Below are 13,831 nucleotides of genomic sequence, written 5' to 3'. Positions count from 1 at the left end.
ACTTCATAGGGGTCATATGAGGACAAGATGAGATGACAAATGTGACATATTGGTCTCAAATAGGCCCTTAGTGGGTGCACATTCTCCTGAGTTCTCCCAGAGGGAGAGCTGAGATCTGAGCCCAGGGCTTCTGTCTGCTTTGTCTCTCCTACTGTGCTGCTCTTTATCTGTTCCCCTCCATCCTGCATCCTGGTTTCCTTTCCTTTTCTTTCGTTCTTTCTTTTTTTAATCATGGGGATACCCTCATCTTGAGGGTATTACAAGAAGATGGGGACTATTTTTCAAGCTCCATGCCAGGTCTTGAGTCTCACCACAATATCAGGGGGCTTGGGGGAGGGAGAGTTTCCCCATTTTCTGAAGGCAAATAGGGGCAAAGTAAACCCCAGAGCAGAATGAGCAGGGGCTGGGGGGTGGCAGAAGGCACTGGGGACCAAGCTCTGGCAGTGGGAGTTCCCTCACCTTCTGTCCAAGGATGTTACACTGAATGGTGAGCTCCAGGACCCCTTCACTCCCACATAACATGGAGCATCTGGGACAGTTCCCTTTAGTTCCCAGCATGCACTGTAGGAGCCAGGAGTCCCTGTCATGGAGTTTGGGTCTCCTCCTCTCTACTGGACAGAGAACTCCCTAAACCTTGTGCTGTGTCTCAGGGCTGGGCTGATAGTGGTGTTTAACTGATTGGGTGCTAAATATATTCTTGTTCTTCTTGCCCCTGCCCCATTAGAGTGGAGGCCCTGAGACTAGGAAGGTTCTTGGACCACTCATCTGGGGCCCATAGAGCATCTGCACAGGCATTTCTCCTCTCTCCCCCCTCCCACACCCAAGGCACTGTCCCTTGAGTCTATGCACCCTCTTGCACTTTTGCTCTCCCCTGGCCTTCATCTCACAGGGCTCTATGGCCCCCTACTTGGCCTTGACTCCTCTCTGCTCCTTCCCTCCCTACCCTGGCTTTGCTCCATGCCTAGGCTGCATACCGAATTACTAATCAAAAGGATAATAAAAAAGCCAGTGAAGCAAAAGCTGGATATAAATTCCAAATACTAATGTTGATAATTATATGCTGTTGCCTGGAGGGAAAACTTGTGGAGCGGCCCCTGATGTTGTGTCAAGGACCCTGGCCTGGGCACCAAAAGACCTGGGTTCTGGTCTGGTTTTCATCATGAATTGGCATAGCCTAATCTCCATGGACTTTTGCTTCCCCAGGATTCTGAGCCTCCTCAGCAGCTTTGAAGACACTGTAGGGGCAATCAGCACCATGCGAAATTTGTGACAGAGAACACGGGCTAATGCAGTGGTGAGTGTTTCTTTTAGGGAATTTCCCTCACAAGATCTAAGGGGTGGTTCAGGAACTGTAGAATCAACAACTATGCAAAATTTCCATTCCACGTTCCACTCCCTTCTTTCCTTCCTCCCTCTTTTCTCCATCAGGCATGTCCTGCTATGTAATGAAGGTCTGCTTCTCTGCTAGACCCTGAGAATATGAAGTATAAACCATAGTCTGGGTTCTTGAAGGAGCTGCCATGAAGGATGATGAGGTAGATAAACATGTTAACCAGCAATTCCAAAACATTGAAGTAAATATTATCACGGGGTAAGTGAAAAGTACACAGAGAAGGAAACAATTAGCCTTGCCTGACGAAGTCCCAGCAGGCTTCCTGGAGGAGGTGACATTTGAGCTGAGTTTCATTAAACAATGAGACATTCACCAGGAAGGCCAGGAGAGGAGGAAATTCTGGAAAGAAAGGCTGGAGAGGAGAGATGAGGCTGGAGGACTGGCGAGGAAGCTACAGCAGAGTCCGGGAAAGAGACAGTGAGAACTTGAACAAGGCAGAGTCAGAGGGATGGGGAACAGAGGATGGGTTTGAGATGCTTCTGGGAGAGAACAGAGAGGAGACATTGGTTGTAAGAAAAGGGGAGAGGCACCAAGGGTAACATTGGGGCCACCTGTTGCTGGGTATCTGATGTTATCTACAATTAGGCATTGGGAGGGAAGCAAACTTTGATTACCCTTGGTAATGCTGCTGACTGCCGTAAACTCCTCAGTTTCTAGGCCTTTACACTTTCAATTTTATTCTCCCTTTAGTTCCTAGATATTTTTCTTTTTTTAATTTTTAATTTATTTCTATTTTAAAAAATATTTATTTTTGAGAGAGAGAGAGAGAGAGAGCACATGCCTATGAGGGAGAGGCAGAGAGAGAGGGAGACTGAAGATCCATAGTGGTCTCTGTACTGACAGCAGAGAGCCCCCATGTGGGGCTCGAACTCATGACTGTGAGATCATTACCTGAGCTAAACTTGGATGCTTAACTGACTGAGCCACCCAGGCGCCCCTCTCTGAAATTTTCTTAAGCCAAAAAAGTCTCCCATCTTACCTTGATTGTCTTAGTAGAAGAGAGAACGGCCCAGGCTTGGGCTGGGAGAGCTCAGTGGGACAGAGAAACCCTGAAAGTCTTCCTGGAGGAGACAGCAGGTGTCCTAGCTGAAACTAAAGCAAGGTCTGTAGAGAAGGGAAGGAGTAAGGCATTGGGTGAAAGCTTGGGAGGAAATGCCTTTATGTCTTGTTTTGCTCCCATCTCTCTGATATTCCCCAAGCAGAATCTGACACAGTGGACTCTGTTTATGTTGGTACTAGCTCTGGTTGCTAATTTCTCTCCACCTGGGGATTTTTCTTCATAAGCTCTTTCATGCACAAACTCTTAGCTCTTTATACAAGGGGTTGATTTGCTCACAGCATTCCCTAAGGGATGTAAATCAGCACCAAGTGTGGGGAGATCTTCTTCACTCGCTACATCAATAAGCCACACAGTAGAAGGACTCTCCCCATAAAAAGGAAGGTGAGTCTTACTCCCAGCCCAGTGGGCTCAGTGCCTCTGAGTCAAAACTCGTGGTCAAGGTCACATAGCTGGGACCTACAAAGCCCTGGGTAATGGAGTGGGAAGGAGACAGGCTGGTATAGAGTACAGGGTCAAGTGGACCTTTGGACTGCCCAGCAGCTGAATCCTACCCCGTGGACATGGCTCCAGAATGACATGACTCCAAGAAGGGGTTCATTTCTGGGTATAAGCGGGTAGTGGGAATGAATTCTTGACTCTGTACTGGAGAGAGAACCCTGGAGAGCCTCACTGCTTCTGCGTCAGGCCCTTTTGTTAGAGGCAGACCCCCACCCCTCCAACAATGAGGTCTGTAGTGGTCTGTCTCTCAAACTTCTTTGGGCAGCTTTGGAAGTCCCGCAGCTATCCACTTCTCTCCATAGGAGACTGCAAAACTTAAGATGAGGCAATTTCTTTAGCAGCACACCAATTCATGCAGGGAAAGAAGCCAGGAGAGTTCTCAGCACCAGTCCTGTCCAACTTCTTGCTTTCCTACTGAGCACTGGTTCACTCAAGCCTGGGAGCATGGTTGTTGCTGCTGCTTTGAGAGGCAAAGCCAGAGCATGAGGAGGCAGAACACGGCAACCACAGACTGCACAGCTCAGAACTCCATCAACATCAAATCTGGCATCCACAGGCTGCCTTGGGGGCATGTGAGCGCTTGCTCACTGGCAGAGGGACCTGCACTGCTGGCACTTTCCCACTTTCCCAGAGCAGGATGTGTGACTGCATATGTGCCAGGGGTGGGGGAGGGGCTGGGGGGTGAGATTTATCAGCAGTGGCAGCCACACCAGGTCTTTCCTCCGACGCAATAATGAAAATGAAAATGAATGGAAGACTAAGAGTGCTTTCTATCTGCCTTCCTCTATACTTTTTGAAGCATTTGCTCAGCTCTTAATCTCATTTGACTCGCATAAATGTGTTTCCTTCCCAGGCGACAGATGAGGAAAAGGAGTCCCAGAGAAGTTAAGTAACTTCCAACTTGGGGAAAAAAGTCAGAGATCAGTACTGAGCCAAAGGAAGAAGAAAGGAGACTGATGCACGATTCTGCCTTATTTCTGTCCTTGAAGCTACAGTCAACCAGGTAAGGTGAAGACCTCATGGGGAGGCCTTCTCTGCCTTCACCCTGAACTGAGACAGTAAAGAGTGGGTCCCAAATTCTTGCCAGGGCTCCCTGCTGCATGTGTCTCTGTGTCCAATGTATGGATGACAAAAATGACCCTTCACTCCTCCCCAGATCAGGGTTTAGGGAGGGCAGAGAGCTGGAAGGGAAAAGGGCTATGAAGAACACCTTCCTAGAGAAGCTGGAGTACTTTTATATTCTTCAGCTCAGAATAAGCAGGAGAAACCCATTCTGGATGCCTACTCTGTGTCAAACACTTACCTTTTAATCCTCAAAACAATTCAATTAGGTTGTTTTTAATCAAGGCTCATGGAAGTTAAATTAATGTGCCGGATGCATACATCCAGCAAATACAGGCAAGATTTGAAGCCATTTCTGTCCCTGATGCCAAAACTGGGTCCTCTCTATTCTCTTCACCAGCAACCCTGCTTACCCCCTTATTGCCCAAGGGATTGGGACATTTCATGAGGGAGCAGAAAAAGAAACCTGAGGAAACAACCTCAAATTGTAAAAAGAACCTCTCTGAATGTCCCTTCCCCTCCGGTGGAATTGGAATGGCACAAGGCCCCAAATTGGCTGCTGGGTCAGGAGCTTATACTTGCCTGCCGGAGGCCGGCTCCAGCAGGTCCAGGGGTCCCTGAGGATGGACGGTGTCGGCAAGAGAGGGAGTGAGAGAGCCCCGAGATTCTCTCTGATCACCAGACAGGCATCTCTGCCCTGTCGGTTTTGGTGTCTTTATTTATAGGTCAAATGTTAACATGGCATCAGAAAAAGGAAGTTTTACAATGGATAGTTCTCTGGGATAAGATGTTTCTGGAAAATGTACAGAAACAGGTTTTATAGAAGTCTTCTTGCAGAGCTGCCCCAATTATAGTGAGGTTGAGTAATTAAGAAAATAACAGCATGTTCACACTTTAATAACACTAAGATTAAGTCATAGGTTTGTAGATACTCTTATCCATCCTCATCACAGTTGCCAGGGTAAGGGAAGGTGTTTGTGCAATGTAGGCCTTAGAGAAGGGGCTGCTATACATCACCAGTTAGCAAAGGTGTATGCAGTAACTTAATCTTCTGCCCTTATCTGTTCCTTTTCTCTAAGTTAGGCTCTTTGTCTCTGGGCAAGACTTGATTTTCCAGTTATATTCTTTATTGCGCCAGAGAGCCAACCGTACCTTTAAAGAGTTTAGCTCACTTCCAATACATAGAATAGCCTCTTCGAGTGCATTTACCTTTGTGTCTAGTTTTATGATTTCTTGAATAGCTAGGGCATGAGAGACATTTTTGGTTAGCTGATTTATATGCTGAGCTGTATGAATATCTTGGACTAACGCAATGGTAGAAACAGGATTGTACATGTAAAGACCAGTCTTTTATGAGTAAGGGTCATTAGCCTGTTCATAGCTCGAGGGAAAGTATGGAAAGAAACAGGATCTGCTGGAGACACTATGTCTGTTCCCATAATCGAAAGAAGAAGTTCCCACAATAAGTTTCTTCACAAGGTGCAATCATCATACCAGGGCCAGAGTAAGAGTACAAGTCACTCCTCGTATTGATCAACAAGGTGCCTTAGGGGTCGGTGCTCAAGCAGAAATAATTGAGTGGGGGTGGATATCGGTCGTCATCTGATTGGCAAGAGACTGTGCAAACTTGCTTTAACCTCACCAGGAGTTTTCTCGACTAGTGGGCTCAGAATGGCTCCCAACATTTGCCAAACTCTGAGGCTGAGGTTTTCATGTGCTTTCTTCGTTTACCTCCCTTTTGTTCTTCCTTAATTCTTCTGATGTTCCTTTTGAGTGTCATGGCCTGACTCAGCTGGTTAAGGAGACCCAAGGGTGAATGGGTGGGGAAGGAAGGAGCAGTGGTAATACAGCCTTAGGGGCTGGCAGGGTGTGCCAGCAAAAAAGAAAATGACAAATTCCAGGGGGACATGAAACACTCAGCCTGCTGTTTTTCTCTCCCAGAACACCCCTCCCAAGATCCCTTCTTTTCTCCTGCTCTGGAAGGTGTGAGTGTGTGTGTGTGTGTGTGTGTGTGTATGTGTGTGAAAGGGACAAGAGATAGGTCCTCAAAGTTACTTGCAGTTACCAGCTTCTTGATCCCTGGTCCCCCACACTCCCTGTACACTTGGGACTTCCACATAAGGCCTTGTCTCACAGTGAGCCCACATTTGGTTCCATTACAGCCTGTGCCCCATATGTCATGCACATCTTGATATTCAATCCTCTTCCTTCAGCTCCCAAGCCTGCTATTCCAGCACAGACCTTGGGCACTGACTCCATTAAACTGGCAGGGTTCTGCTGTGTCATTGAGAATGCTAAGAGTGAAGGTGGTGAAGGCACACTGTGCCAGGTTGGGCACTGGAGAGCTAGCAAGAGGGAAGTACGGTAGATGACAGAGAGAGAGAGCTGGATGGGCGGATGGACGGATACACAGATAACAGATGATCTAAGTGCCTGCCATGTGTCAGGAACTGGGCTAAGAGCTTTCTGTGCATTATCTCAATGATCATCTATTAAATATATGAAAGAAGCATTCGCTCTATAATATAATTCGGATTCATTCTCAAATAATTTAATAAGTGCCCGGCATTGTGCAAGATGCTTTCTATAGTCTTTTTTTTTTAATGATTTTTTAAACATTTATCTTTGAGACAGAGATAGAGAAAGCATGAGCAGGGGAGGATCAGAGAGAGAGGGAGACACTGAATCTGAAACAGGCTCCAGGCTGAGCCAGCTGCCAGCATAGAGCCCGACGCGGGACTGATCCCACAAACTGTGAGATCATGACCTGAGCTGAAGTTGGACGCTTAACGGACTGAGTCACCCAGGTGCCCCACTATAGTCTTAATGCTAATCCATTTCTTCTGCATTAAGAGAACGATTACTGGAGGGATTCCTAGCACTTGCACTGGAGGGGATAGTAGAAAGAGTGTGAGTCTTGGCATCAGTCAGGCTAGAGTTCAAATCATGGATGGTTTGTCAATACAGGTTTGTTGTTGTTGTTTTCTTTTTTTTGGAAAGCAATTTGACACTATGTATCAAGGGCCAAAGTAAATCCAATATTGGTAATCTATCCTAAGGCAATACTAACAGGTAATATTTATTGTGTAACTACTACATGCCAAGACTGTTCTAACTGCTTTAGATGAATCATCTTATTTAATTTAAACAGCAACAGCAGGAGGAAGGTACTATTATCCTCCTGTACAGAGGTGAAACCCAAACATACCCAACCCTCGAAGGGTAAAGCCCAGATTCTAATCAAGGTAGCCAGGCTCCAAAGCCTCACTTATCAACACTACGCCATACTGACTGTATAAGCTTTGTACATAAAACTGCCCATTACAGTATAATTATCATTGCAGGAAATTTGGAACACATATAAATGTCTAAAAAACTGGGAAAATTTAAATAATTATTGTTAACTCTTTAAAAATACCATGAGGGAAATGCTTATGTTATAATATGAAGTAAAAAAAGCAGGCTACAAAATTATACATGCAGTATAACCACAAGTATGCAGTAGAGTCCAGAAAAACATCCTAGGATGAATTAAAGTAAGATTCTTTTAAGGGTTATCTCTGGATAGAGGCAACTACGGTTCATTTAAATATTTCCCCTTTTTTCCTGTACTTCCTAAATTCTCTGCAATATACATGCATTACCTTAAAATTATTTTAAAACCTACATAAAAATAAGTATTTACGGAAGAAATGATTGGTCTGTTGGGTGCCTTTCGAAGACTCATCTCTTTTAATCTCAGCACTGAGAGCAGGAACAACGGTGGGGTTGGTGGGGGGTGGTGACCTCTACCCCTGGCTTGCGCAGTGGGAGAATTATAGTAAATGAGGTCACATTTCTAAAGGGTTATGTTCCCCTTACAGCTGGGCGGACTGAAGCTCTAGTGATCCTCATAGAAAAAAGGAAGGCGAAGAAGAGAACAGCAGGAAGGATGCAGAGAGCGGGACTCACAATGGTAGGAGAGAAGGAGGGGGTGGGGGAGACAGCTTGGGGGCAAAAGGGGAAGAGATCAAAGAAAGCAGGAGCCCAGAGAAGGGCTGGGGAGCTGGGAGGGGTGAAAGAGCCTAGTGGGGGCAGACAGACAGATACAGACACACACACAGCAACCTGGTAAGAGATATAAATTCTCTTGACCCACCAGCGTTCCTGCTAAATTTCAGTGCACTGTCCCAGTGTTACAGAAACCATTTTCTACAATGAAATGATGCTTCCATCTCGGGGAAGCCTTTTCCTGGGCTTGCAGCTTGAATCTCTTCTAGTCGCCTGGCTGCTCCCCAGTCCCCAAGGCCCTAGCCAAGAAGGACCTATCTGCACTGTAGCCGCTGCAATTTTCCAGGGACAATTAGACCTATCCCTGCTGCAACCATTCAATCAATGTTGGGAACTTTGGTACCCATGGACGGGCATCATGGCATAAACCCGGGATTAGCACCCAGAACACAGTTTGCAAAGGCTGCCTAAGGCTTCCAGTTTGTAAATTAAGGTATAAAGAACAGGATAAAAACCATGGAATGATGCGAGATCTGTGGCTGTCATCTAGAATCTGCCACAGGGAAAGAAGTGAGGCCCAGAGAGAGAAAGGAGCTGGCCAAGGCCAAAACCTGGTTGGCGGGGGAGATTGGGCTTTCTGATTTCTTCCAGTAGACAATCCCTTATGAGTGATAGTTTTTGTCTGTTTTCAAATGACCCTACCCTTCATTTACCCTTATAAGATGCCCCTGAGGCAGGTAACCCAGGAGCCAGCCCTTGTTTTCTGAGTAGAAAAGGTACAGCTCAGAGGGGCCATGGAATTCTCCCAGTATCAGTGGGCTGATTGATGATGTGCTGGGGCTCAGACTAAATCTTCTCAAGAACATGAGTGCTGGGCCACACACCATTGTGAGGAACTGTCAGCCATGGGAAGTTAGGAGCAACTTCAGTTTCTGCAGTTTGCTGGAGTCTTCAGGCCTAAGTTCCTCCTTGGGGGCAGCCTAGAAAGTATTAGAAGTGGAGGGAGTGTGTCCCAGTTTCTGCTGTGACATTCCGGTTTCTACCATGAAATCATTTGCATGGCTATAGTTCTGATGTGGGGCCTTAAACCCGTTATCGCTGATAACCACTGGTTGAGCACTAACTATAGACAGGGAACAGAGTATGTTCTGGGGATACACAGAAATATAAGACATGGGCCTGGTCATCAGAGACACGATTATTTTAGCTTTGGTTTCTAAATTTTTTTAAATGTTTTATTTATTTTTGAGAGAGAGAGATTGAGACAGTGTGATCGGGGGAGGGTCAGAGAGAGAGGGAGAGACAGAATCCGAAGACAGGCTCCAGGCTCTGAGCTAGCTGTCAGCACAGAGCCTGACGCGGGGCCTCAACCCACGAACCGTGAGATCATGACCTGAGCTGAAGTCGGATGCTTAACTGACTTAACCCAGGTGCCCCTATTTTAGCTTTGGAATAATATCAAGTGCATTCAAATACAACAAGATGAGAAGTCTGAGATCTCTCAGTGTGGTCTGCCTTCACATATACTGTTTTGCTTCTTTGAAATCTCCTACTGCACCCACCTGCCCAACTCAGGTGTTTCCTCCTTGGATGTCTTTTCTTCTGCTCCTGGATTAGATTCCTCTCTACTGGCTTCCTATATCTTGTATTTCCCTCTACCGCAGCACCCAACACACCAACCGTACTTCTAAATCTTACCTGTCTCTCACTCCCATCTCTAACTCTAAGCTTCGAGGAAGAGGATGGGGCTGTATTTTCCATCCCTGTACCTAGTTTGTGTCTGACACAGCAGACACTTAATAAATACGTGTTGAATAAGGAAAAGCAGCCATTCTGCTTCTGCTGTCTCCAGCATATAAGCTCTAACGTCCCTTGCAGCTCTAACCTAGTGTGACTTTATGTTACCATTTGAGGCATTGTATTTTAGTCACAGTGGTCTCAATTTCATTGAAGCTAGACATGACTTCACTTAGCAGTAACGGAAGCCACCTCACTGTTCCCCTCCTTTTCTCCTAAAGGACCTAATGATAAGCCGAGCATGAGTATCAGTGGGAACATGTGGCTTATTCACTTTCCTTTTATTAGAATGACAGGGCCTGGCAAAGTCCACCAGGAACTTTCTGTCCACTCCTAGCATAGTCTCTGCCTAGTCACCTTGTTGCTGGGCAGGTGCAGTTGGGAAAATTCGGTGGCTAGGCAACACAGAACACTCAGGAAAGGAAAACAGCTAGAAACATTTGCAGATTAGAAAGGCAAGGAAAACTTGATAGAAACAAACATTCAAAGTACCTGCCAGGCTTTTAATACTGTCAGAGGAGAAGAGCCTGGAGCCAGCTGGAGGAAAAAGATAAGGAACACATTTATTTTCTCTACCCAGACCACATCAACTGCCCCCCAACCCCATACCTTCTGTTTTACTGTTAGAAAAAATGGTCACATTTCTCAGGCAAGCTGCATTGTGCCAATCTCTCTCCATACTAAGGAAAACTGAGTCTACGAGGTTAGCAAATTTGTTTGGCAGCAACATTAGGATGTGCGGCAGTCCATGGTTCTGAGTTCCCACTGGGCCCTGAGGCATCTGAGTCTTAGCCAAGCTCTTCTGCCCCCATAGATGACCCAGCAGATGAATGACAGGAAGCGACTAGGCTGTGGACAAAGAAGATTTGAGAGCCTGTTTGGAAATACATGTCTACAATGTATTATCTGAAATCCCTGGGGTCAGATGTTTTTCAGAATTCTGAATTTTTCGTCTTTTTAACAACGTAATATAATGTGTCTATGGTATATTATGTAAAACCCTTAGTGAGGTCCAGGGCAGCACCACATAATCAAGCACATTGATATTTCCTCAGAAAAAAATGTGTGACTAGTCATCCCAAATATGATCAATAAAGATGTTAAGTAACCTCATGGCAAGTCAGGGTCTTCCTCCAAATGAGTTCATTCGCATTAGTCTTACAAAAAAGCTTCTGGTCCTAAAGTGTTTAGGATCCAAAATTTTGGTTAAGGGATTGCGGTCCCACAGCAGTACCAGCCCATGGATTCCACCTCAGACCAAACAGACCTGCCAAAATTCCTAGAGTTGATCAAACTTTCTAAGCTTGTAAATTTCCTGACTGACAGTTGCAGGCAGGGGATGGATGAAGAATGAAACTAAACCAAAGAGAGGCAGCTTGAACCATGAGTCCTCNCAAGAATGAGCTTCTCTTCAGGACAAATAGCTGATAACTCTGAAAGTATATAGCTGGACATCCTGGAAGCCTTGTAGATGGCATACAGATGGAGGCGTGGGGGAAGAGGCCATTCGCCTTTTTTTCTACCCACAAGCCTGACTACCCCTTGATTCTGGGCAAGTTCACATCTCCTATCACATAAGCGTGAGCATAGTTGGCATTCCCGTGACGGGGAGAGAATATTTTGTCATCAGTACATAATAACGGTTATTAGCCCTGTGGACTGTGTGCTACCTGCTAAGCTTCGTACAACTACTTGATATGCATTCTCTCTCCTCTCCTTACCACTATCCTGTGAGGCAGGATTGTCCCCATTTCACAGATGAGGAAACTGGGGCTCATAAAGTTTAAATAGCCCCCCTGAAATCAAAGGCTGGTAAATGGTGGAATCAAGGCAAGGATTGAGCCCTTACCACCAAATTTTGCTGTGACTGCATTACTTTACCTCTTCTCCTTTGTCTTCATTATCATAGGCATTGGCTTGAGTGTGAACAAGGGGATTAAATTGCTGCTAGTATTGAATGAGTTCCACTTGTGGTAGGGTTTTTTTTTTTTTTTTTTAAGTTTAGTTATTTATTTTTGAGAGAGGGAGAGCATGAGCTGGGTAGGGGCAGAGAGAGAGAATCCCAAGCAGGCTCTACACCATCAGCACAGAGCCTGACGTGGGGCTCAAACCCATGACCCGTGAGATCATAATCTGAACCAAAATCAAGAGTCAGACACTCAACTGACTGAGCCAACCAGGGGCCCCAGTTTGTGGTAGGATTTTAGTTAACTATCCTGGGAAATGACTTATGTTTACATTAACAGTATGTTTCAAGTTTTAAAAAATTATACAAATAATAATTGTTCTTGGGGTGAGGGAGTAAAGTATAAAAGGCTGCTCTTGGCTATGTTCTCCCCAGGCCCACTCCCAAGAAATTATGGTTTACTGTGTATCCTTCTAGAAGTATATATGTACTTTTTAGTACATAGGAGATCATACATAGTTTACCATGGCATTTTTTTTTTTTGCCTTAATAATATATCTTTCCACGGGTGCTTGGCTGGCTCAGTCAGTTAAGCATCTAACTTCGGTTCAGATCATGATCTCATGGTTTGTGGGTTCGAGCCCCACGTAGGTCTCTGTGCTGACAGCTCAGAGCCTGGAGCCTGCTTCGGATTCTGTGTCTCCCTCTCTCTCTGCCCCTCCCCCACTCATGCTCTGTTTCTCTCTCTCTCAAAAATAAATAAACATAACATAAATTTAAAAAAATCTTTCCAGGTGTGCCTGCTGGTTCAGTCAGTAGCGTGTGCAACTGTTAATCTCCAGGTTGTGAGCTTGAGCTCCATGTTGGGTGTGGAGGTTACTTAAAGTAAATTAAAAAAATGTATCTTTCTATATCTTTTCTTAAAATTTTTATTTTTGAGAAAGAGAAAGACAGAGTGTGAGCAGGGAAGGGACAGAGGGAAAGGGAGACACAGAATCTGAAGCAGGTTCCAAGCTCTGAGCTGTCTGTCAGCGCAGGACCTGATGCGGGGCTCAAACTCATGAACAATGAGATCAGACCTGAGCTGAAGTCAGAAGCTTAAGTGACTGAGCCACCCAGGTGCTATGAGAGGGAGAGACACAGAGTGTGAGTGGGGTAGGGTGTATCTTTCTATATCTGAACATACAGAATACCTCATGTTTATTGTTATTAAACTAGACCCCCCAAGTGCCTTCCTCATACCTGCTGTTTCTTTCTTTAAAAATTATTTTATTTTATTTTTAAAAATAATCTCTACACCCAAGATGGGGCTTGAACTCACAACCTCAAGATCAACAGTTGCATGCAGTCAGGCACCCCATATTAAACTAGTTTTTTAAAAAAATGATAAGGGGTACCTGGGTGGCTCAGTCAGTTAAATGTCTGACTTTGGCTCAGGTCGTGATCTCACAGTTCATGGGTTTGAGTCCTGCGTCGGGGTCTGTACTGACAGCTAGCTGAGAACCTGGAGCTTGTTTCAGTTTCTGTGTCTCCTTCTCTCTCTGACCCTCCCCTGATCCCACTGTCTCTCTCTCTCTCTCAGAAATAACATAAAAACATTAAAAAATAAAATAAAATAAAATGATAAATATACTAGGCAAACAGTGGTGAAAGGAATGGATTTCCAGTTACTAGACTTTAAGACATATATGCATCACTGCTTGTTTTTGAAGGAGCTTACTATAGTGATTAAGAGCCTAGACCTAGAGCATTTTGAATTCAAAATGCTCTGTCCCACATAAACTCTGCAACTTTGGATAAAGTATCATTCTCTCTAAGTCTCAATTTTTTAAATCTGTAGAGTGGGTTTAATCATGGTACCTTCTTGTGGATTTGTATATCCTAGAAGAGAAATACAGTTAATGAGTTTAGTGGTTTAGTACAGGCCCTGGGACAGAACAAGTTATGTACATAGTTCAAATCTGCGGCAGCCACATTCTGGACTCCTGGCTGGCTTGGTCAGCAGAGCATGTGACTCTTATCTCAGAGTCATGAGTTCAAGCCCCACATTGGACGTAGAGCCTACTTTAAAGAAAAAAAAAAAAAAAGGAGCCACATTCCTAATGCTAGAAAAATGTATAGGCAA

At 45.1% G+C, this 13,831-nt stretch overlaps 1 protein-coding gene and 1 long non-coding RNA gene across 3 annotated transcripts in view; one reads left to right on the top strand and one right to left on the bottom strand.

Annotated features, from left to right (window-relative positions):
• The window catches only part of SYNDIG1L (synapse differentiation inducing 1 like), a 45,217-nt gene that overhangs the window by 20,092 nt on the left and 11,294 nt on the right, over positions 1 to 13,831 (bottom strand). The gene's annotated exons all lie outside the window — the stretch shown is intronic.
• The window catches only part of LOC144220452 (uncharacterized), a 32,518-nt gene continuing 22,507 nt past the window's right edge, over positions 3,821 to 13,831 (top strand). Inside the window, exons 1-2 of the long non-coding RNA XR_013331745.1 lie at positions 3,821 to 3,954; positions 7,877 to 7,968. This is a non-coding gene — a long non-coding RNA (uncharacterized LOC144220452). The remainder of the gene's footprint in view (positions 3,955 to 7,876; positions 7,969 to 13,831) is intronic.

This window comes from Crocuta crocuta, unplaced genomic scaffold, assembly GCF_008692635.1.
Source record: "Crocuta crocuta isolate KB4526 unplaced genomic scaffold, BGI_CrCroc_1.0 scaffold186, whole genome shotgun sequence".
In the NCBI taxonomy this organism is placed as follows: domain Eukaryota; kingdom Metazoa; phylum Chordata; class Mammalia; order Carnivora; family Hyaenidae; genus Crocuta; species Crocuta crocuta.
This window is presented reverse-complemented; position numbering and strand designations above follow the sequence as displayed.